This window comes from Nomia melanderi, chromosome 11, assembly GCF_051020985.1.
Source record: "Nomia melanderi isolate GNS246 chromosome 11, iyNomMela1, whole genome shotgun sequence".
In the NCBI taxonomy this organism is placed as follows: Eukaryota; Metazoa; Arthropoda; class Insecta; order Hymenoptera; family Halictidae; genus Nomia; species Nomia melanderi.
The window spans coordinates 4,951,546-4,966,449 of NC_135009.1; the positions used below are offsets into that span (position 1 = coordinate 4,951,546).

A 14,904-nucleotide genomic window follows, 5' to 3' on the forward strand; every position below is an offset into this window, starting at 1 on the left:
TCGTCCAGGTAAATGGAGCTGCGGCTTGCGAAATAGGTTCCCATGTACCGCCAAGTAAATTTGATTCTAGCGTGGCCGAAATGTTGACCGTGGCTGACGTCCTCGCGTCACGATTTCCTCGGAAAACGTCATACCAGGAGCGGCGAGTGCATTATTTGGGTAGCCGACGCCGATGCCACGGCGCAGAAAGAATTTATGGCGGTCGACGGTAGCCTACATCGGTGCTCCGTGATGTTTGGAATATTGCCGAGCGTGCCAGAGGAAGTCGATACATCTTCCTTGTCGGGTGTGCGGGATGAACGATATCCAGCGTATTTGCATCGGAACGATGGCAATATTTATTTCGACCCCACTTCCCGACCGATCCCATCGAGACCGCGGGGTAAACATCCACTCTATCTCCGGTTTGCTTCGACGGGTTTGCGAAAATCGTGCCAGCTGCGATTCAAACGAGATTCCTTATGGGATGAAGATCTGTAACAGGGTTAGCACGTTTGATACAGATGGAGACTACAAAGCTAGGGAACTTCAATTTTTTATTGCGGCTTTAGGACGCAGTTCACTAGGTGATACTGTTGTTCCCAAGAAGATACAGTAGTTTCTACAGCGACATTTTAGTTTGCAAAGTAACTACGTGATTCGCTCCTAGGAACTGCAGTTTGCACTTACTGGCCGCGTTAATGTTGGTTTTCTGATAGGAGTGTGTTACTAGAATAGCTATCATAGGTGTAATTTCATTCTATTTGGTTTTGATATTATGGGTAAGGATTGTGATTGGTGTAGAGTGTCGTTGTAATCTCTTTATTCTGCTATTTTTATGTTCATTGTAATGATATTATTCTTTACTTGTCGAATAGACGTAGATGAACTAAGTGTTTCTATAAATGAATGGAACTATTGTTGTTTCATTTGATTCGACGTTACAACTGACATAAAGTTGGGACATTCTCGTAAACAGCGATTTTCAGAGAAAACAGCACGGTTTTTCTAAAGGAAGGAAAACCAGACTTTAAGTAAGGGAAGAAGGAACACAAAATGACTCTCCTTCTATGGAAAAGAAATAAAAGTACTTGAAAGGCGGACTGTAGAAATGTCGGTTGTATTTTTTTTGTAGCTATTTAGTCCCTGGATCAACAGATGAGTGAATTAGGAATTTAAAATGTCAGGGTTGGGATCAGGTGTGAGTGCCAGCGGTGACGATGAGGATAAAGACGTCGGTCGTGTACATAACACGTGTAAATTATTACACCTACCTAGATGGGCTAAAATGGAACGTCCCGTAAATATCCCATATTATCTTTTTATATTTCGTATATTCAACTTGGAATATTTATTTTCGAGTGCATTCATACAAAAATACGTTCGAAATATTATTTATACATTCCATCTAGTATAACTGACAAATTTACTATCTACCATATTTAATATTACATGAAATATTAACATATATCGAAAAATCTACCGTTAGTCACAAGTTTCTAATAAACAAGACCAACACTCCGAAGTAACTTTTCCTTAGCTTTTACGTTTCCTTGCCAGGGAAATTGTCGAAACCCCCGCGAAATCTTATCGCAAACATCGCGCACGTGTGCTGCGTCGAGAGTTTTACGAGCCACCGTTATCTATTCCGCGCATCGATTTGTTCTGAATACTCCGATGTATCGGTACAGAGAATTTCGAATACGTTACGGAATCGGTCAGTCGCGCGATCCCGTGAATATTTTAGCATCGATTCATGATCTCTGAACAACCGTCGCCGCCCGGGTAAATATTAATCGAATATTTGAGCAGCCAGCGTGTGACGACGTGCATCATACATGGCGAACAAGCGTTCGCTAACTGTTACGCGCGGCCCAGCTCTTCCTCCGGAAGCGTCGAAGACGCCAAGCGAACGCGATGACGTTCTGACTCAGGTGCGCCGGATGGCTTCATTGAGCAAGACGTAGTAAATCCTGCTGGTTTCCCTTTAATTTGTTCCAGACCGTTCGATCTTGACGACCGAGTTCTCGGATGAACGTTAACCCGTTTCTTGCTTGCATTTGCGTTTACTTGATCGTAAAAATAGTCTTCTTGTGATCAACAGTTTGTCTTATGAGTTGTTTCGTAACCTGCTTCGATAGAATTACTTTATAACTTTTTGAAATTAATAGATTCAATATATTTTTAGTAGTTAGTGTATTTTATAGGGGAGTATATGGGTCATCTTATAGCTGATTAGATTTCATGGTGACAGTATTTTTTTGAAAGAAACTGTTCTATCTTCGAAATAAATGTTATATACTGTATCTTCTAAAAAAGTATATATATATATGAGCAATTTCGTAGGTCAGTTTAGTTTCACTGTAAAAGCACCCATTTTCATGGAACTGTACGCTTTTCCATATGAATGGTGTATATATTCTATAAAAAAATGTACAGGTTATTCTATAGATCAATTTAATTCCACGATTACTTCTCGGCATTCCTTCTCGGGAAATACATAGTACAGCCTTTAAAATAAATGTCAAATAGGAGCACCTACTTCAGTAAACACATATTGTCCATTTTACAAGCTAATTCATTTCGTAATTTTCCTTTAAAATCAAAGTTCTATGAATCTATAACATTCCGCATAACCTAAAGAGAAACCACTGAAAAAATCAAACGGTACGACTCAGTAAACATTTTAGTTGAAAGTAAGTTTCAAAACAATCATCCGAAACCTCAGCCCAAATCCTCAAGAAACTTCGACATCAATTCCAGCCGAAGTTCTATTAACCAGCACCGAACATTCGCGGTGGCGTCAGTCGCGTTAATTTACCCAAGCCGTTGCGATTCCACTTGCCTAAGTTCCCCGGCAAATATTAACGAACCAACTGTCCGCGACAGTGTACACCTGCCAGGCCAACTAAACATTCAGAAATGTCAGAACGCTAGAACCGTTTCCAGTTTGGCCCGGTCCCCAAAGATCCTGCCCGAAGAGTCGTTAGCGAGCAGAAGCGTTGACCCTGCTTCAGGTGAGCGATGATCAGGTGGCGGTGTGTCAGGTGAACCAAGAAGGACGGAGACATCGGGCGACGCAGTGTCGCTGCAGGCGGAACGTTGGTTAGAGCGAGACACAGAATAGAGAAGATAGCAAAGGGAGACAGGGAGAGAGGAAGATAGGAGGCAGCCTAGTACGGCTGCAGTCTAAAATACGCGGAGCGTTCTGGTGGGGGTGTGCAGGTGGCAGAGAAGGTCGGAAGGTTACGAGAGCGCAGACGCCGACCGAAAGCATCGAGGATAGCACCCGGCACGGCACCGGAGTACCGGACAGAGCTAGCTCGTCCGCAACGCTGTGTTCGTCTGGCAGCGAACCCAGGGGCAACAGGGTGCACACCGAGGATCACAACCCGCGTGCTATAACGTCTGATTACCAGGCTCACCTACGACCAATCCGCTTGATCCCCCACGTCCCAGTGTTCATCCTAGCGGTGGGACCGATCGTCAGCCCGCAGGATCGATCAGCAGAGAAACCAACCGGCACAGCGCGGCAACTTACCGGCGGATCCGGAACAGCCACTCGAACCTTTCCCGCGCTCCGACTCGGTTTACCCCTGTTAACCGAGGCCCATCGAAGCTCGTCTTTCGCGAGGAAAGGTCTCCGCCAAAGGTAAGCGGCCTGCCGTGTGCAACGTGGACCGAGACGAGGTACGAGAGTGACAGTGATTGTTGTTACGTGTTGCTTCTTTCTTGGAGCTAGGAATTGGAGAATCTGTATCGAGGTTATAACGCTACTAGTGCTTCTGATAAGTTGATTGAATTTTGAGTTTGATTAGAGAAGGAGGGCGGAGAACCTTGGCATTAGTTAAATTAGGAAATTAGAATTTCCTAAGCTTCGATGTTTTTGGAATCGCGTTTAGGCTAGATGTTCGTGTTTCACGTTATAGTCGCGTTAGGGTACCCGCATTCACGCGTATAAGTAGAAAGTCTGGTCTTTGACCGTAGTTGACTGGCGCACGGGAACTTCCGGCGAAGTTTGCCGGTTACACGAAAATTAACTGAACGGGAAAGCCGCACGGATTATTAATCCTGCTAACGATCGCAGACAACCGCGAACTTTAGCTCTTAACGCAACCCGGCGACTCTTGCGAGACTATAGATTTGGTCCAAACGCGGACTGCGTCGTTGCTAATGCGGAGTTGGGCGGTTTTACCGTTCAGGATCGTTAGTTTCGACGAAAACCGCAGCCTGTTAGGCGAATCACTGTAGGATAGGGAGTAATTTGCTCGTCTACAGCAAATGGCCACCAGAATTTGATGGCGTATTAATGGCATCGCGGCCGACAATGTGGAGAACGCATTCTCGCCGCATTAGCTCCCGTTATCGCGGCTTCTAATCTTCCCACGCAGATTTCCGGCTGCGTGAACGCGCCTGCTTGCAGAATATTAGCCTTTCATGTCCGCCATTGACACTTGCACAGTGTAATCAAATGATGAGAGCTAGCAGGGATTCGATTCGAAACAGGTGCAATTGAAAATAAAGTGGAATTTGTTATTCCACCGCGGTTACGAGGTAATTTTACTATGAGTCGTTTGGGTATTGGTTGAAATATATGATTATAAATGAGATTATTTTGTTGAAAGAAAGTCTAAAGGAAAGGAAAAAGAAAGGTTGGCCAATACTGTATTTTTACGAGGTGGTTTTTCTTGAAGAGGTAGAGAATGTTTTCCTCCTAAGAAGAGTTACATGAGTCGTAAAAGTTGTGAAAGATGAAACAAACTAGTGAGCGTCTTTTAGAACATACCATTCGCAACTTTCAAAGAAAAGAGACGAACTTCTGCACCTTGCCTTCCGGTACGCTCCGAATCTACGTTTCTAATTCGAATACAGTCTGTAATTATACTTTCACCGAGTCTGTGAAAGCCGGAACTTTCGTCGCAGGAACGAAATTAATGTAAGACGACAAGGCGGGTCGGTAAACACCGCGCGTTGGTCCCCGGGACGCTGTAAACTTTGTTTACAGTTTTGCGAGGGAGCTTCGAGGCGAAGCGAAAGGGGGATGGGGGGTGTAGACAGCGTCGCTTTGTAGTTATTTTAATAACGAATCCGACGTTTCGTTTATAGCCTGCGAGGCAACAAGAAATTTCATCGTTATTAAACTAAGTATGCGTAAGGCACTTTGAAAGAATCTCGGGAAACCTGTGAGAGGGATTCGGGGATTCGCCTACCGAACCCTAGGGCGAGAATTCCGTTCTCTGGGGAGCGATCCGCGTTTTTCGAGATAATTCTGCTCGTTCCTCTGTGTTCGATCTCCCTCGGAGCAGGCTCCCACCCGCGAATTTCGATAGAGGATTTCGGCACGCAGCGTCGACGTACACACCGACGCTTCCTCATTTCCTTGCTCGGCCTTATCTGGGCAACTGTCCCGTCAGGTGTCGGAAATGGCGCAGTAGATTGCACCATTTACCAAAGTCCTTTCAAACCGCAGCTTCGCCTCTCTTGCTCTCCCTTTGCTGGTATTTCTCTGTCTTGTTCGCTATCCTGCTCTTTTCCAGCCACTCCCACACCACTTTTAATAGCTGGGTATCTCGGCCATCGATTTGGTACGCACATCTTATTCCGAAGTATCGTCAGTTTGATTTCGAAGGCGCGCGATTTGGATGGGATATGTCAGCTTAGTGTTTTCACCTGACGTGTTGACGTGGAGAGATTTTGACTGCAATTTGTCTAAAAAATTTTTGATGATATTGTCTTCGCTTGATTTAGGTGTATTCAGTGAAATGAAATGTCGACGACGTTTGTACATTGGGCTTTAGGAAATCTTTCATGAGTCGAGTATAAAATTATATTAATAAATTTTCTGCCGAGATTTCTTATTCTGTGAATAACATTTGCTACAGTAGTTATTCTTTACTTTACTTTCTTTCGTAAATTGAATGCCATGAGTTACTTGCGTGGTAAAGTATATTATATCGAGTTAATCAATCTGATCAATAAAAGTGTACATTAATTGTACATCACGTGTTCTGATATCTTACAAAAGCATAACAAAATAACAAGTCTTAAAATGCATGTTTCGTTTCGATTAATATCCATTGTCCAATTAAATTTCTTTTCACGTCTATACGATATCGTACAGGAGCGCGCAAGTTCCGTTCTCGCAACGATAACACGACCGTAGAAATTAAACGACCGTGTTAAGGCGGTCGCCCGACACGCAAAACGGCCACGAATAATTTCGTGGAAGGGGGAACCTTCGGAACTACATCCGCGGAACAGTATAAGCTTAATTACAAAATCTGACAAAATCCTCGCCAAGTTTTTACAACGCGATGAGTTCCAGTTAAAAAATAATATGAAAAACGTAACTTTTGAGATCGATGCTTTCGATGAACCAGCGTTCTCGTTCGTCGAAGGTTCGACGTAACAGATATATCGATAATTAGTTTCGCGGAGCAGCTGACTTTAACCCTTTGATGATGAATATCGTCACAGTGACGACATCAGGTTTCCGTATTCAGAACCGAAAGTTGTGAATAAACAGTTCCATTATTTACGGTTATTACAGTTTGTAGTATAATATTGTGGTACCTATAGTTTAATATTGTATTTTACAGTTTCATAATTACATAAGTAATTACTTTGTAACTATAATATCTTATACAACTGATAACTTTATAACTATAGTATTTTATATAACTATTAACTTTATAATCATAATATTTTATGTAACTAATAACTTTATAACTACAATATTTTACTTATTACCGTATTACAGTCATAATTATCTTCTTTTTACCGTTTAAGAATTCGATAATTTAACTTTCCGGGGGAAAAAGCTGTTTTAATACTTCAGCAATTCCTGTTCGCATAGGGCTAAAACAGAAACGACACCGTCAGTGTGTCGCAGATACGAGAAAAACAAGAACGATAAACTTTATACGCGATCGTCAAGCCGCGGTTCGCGTCACTTGTATCCGAAGTTCTCGAACGAGTTCCTGGCGAACGGATCCTTCTGGAACTTCTCGGAGGGTAATAGATTTTACGCATTTCTTATTCCGCTCCTCGATCCAGCCCTCAACCGCGAAACTCCTTCTTACCAGGGAAACTTCGTCCCGCGGAGCTTCTTCTCACATTTTATTCTAAAACGTTTCTGGAAAGTTATGTGCGTGCTATTCTTGCTTGTTTTCCCGTTAGCGTAACAACACCGAAGCCCTGTGTTGTTCGTGCATTTAGTTTACAGACTTCGTATCGGTGTTACGATAAAAGAAAATATTAGATTTACTAACTAATGTCGATCTAACAGGGGAGCGAACCAATGTGCCAATCATCAATTTCGCTAAAATTTAATACTAAACACACCGACACTATATATACACCTATTCCTACCGCAACCGGTCAAATAACTGGTTATAAAATAAAAGTAAACAAATCAAATGATACATTTTTCTTAGTGAAAACAGAAACATAAGGAAAGACAAAAATCGGAAAATTGTTTAATCGGGCAATATAAGAACCGATGTATAGTTAAATGGACGAAAGAAAATGCAGAATTTTTCACCAAATTTTAAAACCGGTCATTTGACCGGTTGTGGTATGTTCAGTGTTAAGTATAATGTAGTTATCGTAAAAATATTACACGCGTTTCTTCTAGTTGTCCATGTTAACAGTGTGAAAGCCGTCCCTAAAATTGGGATTGCGAAAGTTATTTCGATGATAATCTCAAAAAATGATAAAGATAGAGTAATTGTGTAAATTGATAAAACTTTTATTTTTTAATAACTAGTAATATTATATTCTGCGTTAACGTCTATGGAGGTTAATCAAACCAACAGGAGTCTCGTAATACTCCCATTGATTCGTGTACCTTTTCTACCTCATCTCGCAACCTACATATTTCCCAGCTTTACTCCGGGATATGTCCCCCCATGGATGCTCGGCGACGTTCGTTATGCGCCGCATTGTCGTTTGCCTCTGCGCGTTCATTCGTTTTCCCCTCACAAATTAATTAATTTTCGGTTTAATGCCTGCCCACGCGGCGTATATACACCTGCGCGTCAGTCAGACTTCAACTTCTGCGTTTGCCTTTGTTTGAACGGATACTTCCGACGATTCTGTGCGAGTCCGCTGCAACTGTCTGCGATGCTTCTCTTACGTAACGACTGCCACTGTGCTGAATAACTTCCGACGCGATCATCCCGGCGGCAGTCGGGCTGTGTCATCAGCCAGCTGAGACACGTTGCAGGTAAACAACTTTTTGTTGTGAGTTTTAGCCGTTATAACATATAGTGCTTTAAAACGCTCTCATCTTCGAAGTTTCCAAGCTCAATCTTAAAGGCTGAGTTTTGAAAGCTTCTTAGAGTTCTGTAAAAGTCGTGTCTTTGAAGCTTCGAGGCTCAATCTTAAAGGCTGAGTCTTGAAGGCTTAGAGTTCCATAAAACACGTGTCTTTGAAGCTTCGAGGTTCAACCTTAAAAGCTGAATCTCCGAAGCCACAAAACTCAATCTTGAAGCTTTAAACGCTCGACCTCAACCTTAAGAGCCCTCAACGCTCAAATCTTTATACTTAAGCCAACGCTGTATTATGTTAATATCGGGTATTAGTTATTCCTGTTAACAGACAACTTGATTTTTCTAGCATAAAGACCCGATCGTTAAAACACTTCAGCTTTTGTAGCTGAAGGCTTGAGTCCTGAGGGCTTAAGACTTGAGTCGCGGCGACTGTTTCCAAAGATCGATACTTAAGACTCATTTTTACAACAGTAGTATTATATCACTGTAATTTTACACCAAACTCTGCATCAACGAATATGACAGAAAATTTTGGAAAATAATGACGTAAGTTCAAACGCTGAGAATAAATCGTACATTGCATCGGATCCAAACCTGACACATGCGTAAATATGTCGAGTGATCTCGATATCTCGATGGTCCGCGACCGTGACTCGCAGTTCACTGGTTTTCAACTACTTTCTACGAGAGTTCAATGATGCTCGATTCGATGCCAGGGTGTTAAGTTTGTAGCCTAATTTTGTTTCAAATCTTGCGTAAGTAATTAGAATTTTTACGGGGTTGAAGCTTCAGTTTATTATAGTTTCTTTTATATACATATCTTATATTATAAACGTGAAGAGATGTGCAAGCGTTCTGAGATCGAAGATCCGCATCGAATTTATGACATTTTTACGAGAGCGTAATAAATTGTGTAGAAGGAAGCACGGGATAATTCAGAAGTGCAATGCATACTTCAAGAGACGATTCTATCCACTAAAATGTGGAAGAAATGTCATGGGAATGTATATGAATGTGCTCAGAAAAAGGGTGTACGTTGCATTTCATAAAAGTTACGTTACTCGCTGCAGCAATTACAGACAACTTATTTTCGTAAAACAAATTTTACTTTTCAGAACAGAAAAAGGGTATATGTATACGTTACACCAGCTGTCTTTAATTATCACAACGAAGAATGGTTTTTACATTTTCCTCTAATTCTAGGCATCTGTTCCTATGGTCTACATACTTAATATTTGAATGATCATTGTCATATTTAATGTATTCAACTGCACTTGTCTTACTCTTGTTCAACATTTGTAAACGATATAAATCAATTCGATATAGATGAAACATCTGTCAATTGATGTTTTGTTCTTGCTAGTTTAGTGCCGTTCTAAAATCACCGTTCCGGTTATGTACACTTCAACTGACATCGGTCGAGTGACCGGAATCGTCGCAGTCCGACGCGAGAGCCATAAAAATTCGTTCCTCGGCGACAACAGCGTTATTGCGGCTCCAGGTTCAGCTGCGAATATTGCTCGTCGTGACGAATAACGGTCAGCGATAGTTCGGTTTGCGTAGAGCGCCGTTGTGTCTCGGTTATCTGACTCGCGCTCACGTTCTTTTCCCCTTTTTTCTGCTTTCGAGCGGGGAAGATTAATTAGATCAGGACAGACGGTCGATAAACGCGATGGTGTCCACCGAGACATCTGTTGCATCGGTGCGTGCAGCGGCGCCGTTCGTCCCCTGCTTGATCACCGGCGAATCGTGAAACGAGATTCGGGTCGCGTCGGCTCGGCGCTGTGCCGGGTTACCCGGCTGACACTATGAAACGATTAATCAACCGAATCAACGAAATATAATATCGTTTCACGAAGATACCGTGGAATGATCATCCCGGCAAATTGCGCTCGAGCGGCGGACACCGAACATTGCTCGCCGCGATAAACGGTAGACGTTACAATGGCGGTCGAAGGACAACAGTTTCCTGGGCTGCGTAACTTCCGCGATAAGAGGCAAGTCTTATCGGTGCTGTTCGCAGAAAACGAACAGCGGCCGGAATGCCTCGACGTTCAATTTACTTTCGAACGTGTTCTCCTTGTACCGCCTCGAATCCTCAATTATTTCGGGCACGGTTTCTGTGGGTATTTTTGTAGCTTAGTCTTTTGTTTTAACCGTTAACGTAGACGTACGCTCTCATGGATCTCTATATGAAACATCGTGAATTTTCACATCAATGGAATTTTCGTTGTGATGTTGGTACTATTGTAGTATAAGGGCATTTAAATAAGTAAAAACAGATTATTAGTTGCTAGAAACGAGAATATTTAACATTAATCGGTAATTTTTTGACTTCCGTATTTAAAGATTAATTTTCCGTTCATTTTTAGAGGTTAAGAATCGTGTTTAACGTCTAGCGCGCAGGCTGATTTTATTCTTCTGTGGTTCTTTAATTTTATTCTAATAGCTAAATATTTTACCACTATAATTATTCATAACGTCGTAATTATGTATAATTATCATATATAGGTACAATGTTACTACTTGCAAACGTTCTTAAATTAACCATGAAAGTGCCACGTTAACGTAAGGTTGACGTAAGTTTCACAATGGAATACCAAGAGCACATAAGACCGTTAACTTCTTAATATCAAGTAGGTTATTCAGTTCAATTGATTTTTTAATAAATAAACAAGTAAATACTCCAGATCTCTTTCAACTGATGTACATTTAAATTAATAACCATAACATTCAGTAGCCTGCTTTAACCAATACATACTTCGAAAACGCGCGAACGCGCATCTCAATTATCTTTGAGCTGCATTACGATCATCCGCACGATCCCACAATAAAAGTAAAAACATCGTCGCCCGCAATAACCGACCCGTTAATTCAGCAGAGGCTGCTGCGCGTTTGATGATTGCATTATTATAATATCAATATTCCTAACGCCCGCGCGCATTGTCTCCGCTTCCATTATAGAAAGCAACCGCAGGGACAGAGAGAATCGGCTTCGAAGTAACGACCACGCTTGCCCACGCTTGCCCGGGTTAAAACGCTTTGCAGCATCAGCCGTGGTTAACAATAACAACAGCAGGCACAATGCAAATTCGGGGAGCTATGGTAACGATTAATTTTAACGGCGGTCTCGTTTGCATTAGCTCGAGACAATAAAGTGCCTTGAAACGCGGTTTGTTAGCAACGCGCCAGGGAACAATTGCCAGCCGCGCGAGCCGCCAGTCCAGCGACGCACGCCTCGCCGGACGCCTTTCTAGCCGTAAACCTGCAGGATCTACGTGCACGTCCAATTAACGGTGCACCGCTCGACGCGACAAGAGACAAGGGCCCCGGTATATCGATAATAATGTTTGACTTCGTGCACCCTCGCGCTCGCCCCGCGGTCACGGTATCGATTACCGGTGACGAAAAGACCGGATTGGAGGGTGGAACTTGGTTTAGGTTTCGTTGAGCGTATCATAATGCGACATCATGTCGAAGGATGGTTAACCAGTTAACTGCGTTCGATGAGTATACACGTCATCTTAACACTCAACGCACGGGCCACGTAAATTTACGTTCTTCCGTTCTGACTTCCTAAGACGGGCCACGTAGATTTACGTTTTTACTTGAATCTTTATTAAGCCGCGTTAGTTTTTCATTTTTATGCGCACTGGGTTGTTTTCTTGTTACCGTTAGTTGTGGTACTATCTGTCTGTTGAACCTACTGCGCAGTTTTTTTTCAACTATACATACATGTTCATTTAATTCTTTTAAAAAGGGCTCGGAAACCGAGAAAGACACAGAAAAATCTACCTGTCCGTTAACTGTTAAAATTAAAATGATACTAATTCTTTCAACAACAAATTATTTATTTTCTTCGGATAGACATGTAATTCTTCTTCGCTTCGCTCTAGCCTTTGGTTAGAATATATTACAGGTGCATTTGGTCTGCGTTAGATGAGTATACAGTTCATTATTTGATTTCATTGCAAGGATTATCAGAGATTTCTGAAATTAAATTCTATAGTTAACAGGTTAATAGCAAATTTTATTATGCACGTACTTGGCATCGTTTCGAAGTTTCGCTTCTTTTTGCTGAGTTCGTTGAAGTGTATTTGTGTCGGATTGTTTTTGATTAGACAATAGATTTGGAGTACATTTTAATGAAGTTTTGAAGAATTAGATTAAGAAATTTATGGTTTCGAAGTTTTGTTTAGTGTAAGATCAGAATTTTGGTCTAATCGTCCGTTATGTAAAGAATTATTTTTAAGCTATTGAAGAACGAACTATAAAACCGTGGGTGTAAATAAACGGAAACTGCGTGGATTGGAAAATACTTCAATACGATGTTGTCGCCTCGATGACTACGAAACGAATGCCCTGAAAAGGCATTGTTTAGTCTTAGCACCCCCTTCGTTAGCGTGGCTCTCGCTCTGTTCATTGCACCCCGAGACTCGAGAACACTTTCCCTTAAGAAAGCATGCATTGACGAAACGCAGACGAAACGTTAGATTTTCTTCTCGTTTAGATTTTCTTAAATTAGAAATCTACGTTCTGTTTCCTGCACACACAATTTTCGAATATCTAAAATATAATAAAATTTTGTCACGATAATAGAGCCAGTGACAAAAGACATAAACTCGAAGCTTTAATTCTACTTATTCCTATCAAATTGCTATTTCCAAAATAAATATCTATCTCACTGTATTATGAACATATATGTTTCCCTAAAAATTGCCAGCTGAACGAGATGAAAAGAAAACATCCTACCTAGTCCGCGAAGCGGAATTTGGACTGGCATATTGGCTCCGCGACCGACCAATTTCGCTCGAGTGTCCAAAGCAAGTGTTTTCGCAGGGCGAGCAGAGGCCGTTAGTTTTCTTTGAGCAATCTTCGCCGAAGGAGACGTCGGTTAGCCGTGAAATCAAGTCCCGGGCACGCGGTCGAGGATCAGGTTTCCTTGGAAAACAGCTCGATCGTTCGGAATCATAGGAAAACGGAATCGAATTCTTGCCCGTGCGGGGTCGTAGATCAAAGTCCTCTGCCCCGTTCGGAGATCGCTCGAGGATGTTTGCTAGGGGTCAATATACGATCTCCCCCGAGACTGAATGTATGAAGATATCGCGAGCAAAAGAAGTGGGTTCCGTGAGGCTTGCACGACATATTTAAAGAATGATTAAAGCGTCCACTACTCTCGTGTTTGGTTAGAGGCCACAGGAGATTTATCAGCTCCCGGTGGTTGGAATTCAATCTCAAACAGTTTTCGTCCTCTATCGGGGAAATGCGGTCTCCAGGGAAGAAAAATCGAATTTTTCTGGTGCAGTACGTCGCTGCACTCCTTCATCCGTTACGTCGAAGCCATTCAGGAATCGCAATACGCGGTGTGAATGGAGGAGCCCGCGTACAAATTGAACCAAGTTTGCAGCCACTATTGTGCCAATTTTCTTTCGGTTTGCTGCCCTCTTCCATTCGTTCTACCGATACGTTTCAAGCCGCTTTCGGAGGAGATTGATGTGCCCCGAGAGGTCGACTTCCGCGGACACTGATTCCAGGCTCTCTTTCTGACGCAAATCGAATCCGATGGGGTGCGCGTTTCGAATACCGGATTTAGAGTGCCGATGTATGCCGAGGTTTCTTTGGGAAAAAATTCGGAAGCCGTTTCGGTGAATTTTTGTGAATTTTTGTGATATTTAAATTGGGAAGGACGTGCTGGAGCTTGGAGATACAGATTTTGTTCGCTGATTTTGGAAAGTGTGTTTTAGTTCGATGCGAATGCTAAAGTGATGTATGAAATTGTTGTTTATTTTCTATATGCTCGCAGTCTGTCGACGTAAAGTGATTCAAACTGTACTTCGAAAATGAAGAATTTCGAGTTTTCTTTTCATTGGGATCATAAGGACAAAGAAAAACAAGTTACTGGAAGGAAGTTATGTTCTGAAGAAACTACAAGTTCGAACTTCGCCGAACTAAAACAGACACACACGCACGTGCAAGGATATCGACAAACTCAATTTCGCCTAATCAGTAATTTGCTGTGAAATCGTTGCTCCAAACAACTCATGCTGACAGTAACACAAAAGTTCCCGGTAGAAACAGACAGATAAAACGTTTCCCGGAAATGCTCTAAAAGTTCAAAAGGAAAGTAACAAAACCTTGGGTGTTTCGGGGAAACTGCCTCTCGGTTGGCGCCTTTGTGTATCTTATAGTACTATTCGGGATTGTCTATGCACTGCGCTCGCGCGGTTTGAAAAGCATGGGTTGAAAAGGCTGCCGGTTAGCTTAAAACACGTTCAAAGCGACACGAGCAGCTCATCTCATTCGGAGAAAAGGAACAAAAATATAAAAAAAAGAAACCTCTGGACGCGTAAAGGCAGCCAAGACATAATTACTCCATTACGCGGGCAGTAAATAATATACGGAAATCAACAAAGCATTGTACCGGGACGTGGAGTTCCAGCAGTATATTAACGGTCCAAAGTTCGGGACCATTTACATGTTCGATGTCACACATTACAAATTACTTATATATATATATATGTATACTTATATAAATATAATTATAACTTATATATATTGCGTTTTTCAGTTCTTCTTCAATTTTCATATTTAATCGATACATATAAATACATCTATGTACCATTATTACATAGAAGGATTCTTAAGTAAAAGT

General features: G+C 41.9%; 1 protein-coding gene across 1 annotated transcript in view; it reads left to right on the plus strand.

Annotated features, from left to right (window-relative positions):
* Nucleotides 1–3,252: 3,252 nt before the first annotated feature.
* LOC116435198 (ras-related protein Rap-2a) overlaps nucleotides 3,253–14,904 on the plus strand; it is a 44,802-nt gene continuing 33,150 nt past the window's right edge. Inside the window, exon 1 of the mRNA XM_031994520.2 lies at nucleotides 3,253–3,631. The gene's annotated coding sequence lies outside the window, so the exon portion shown is untranslated. The remainder of the gene's footprint in view (nucleotides 3,632–14,904) is intronic.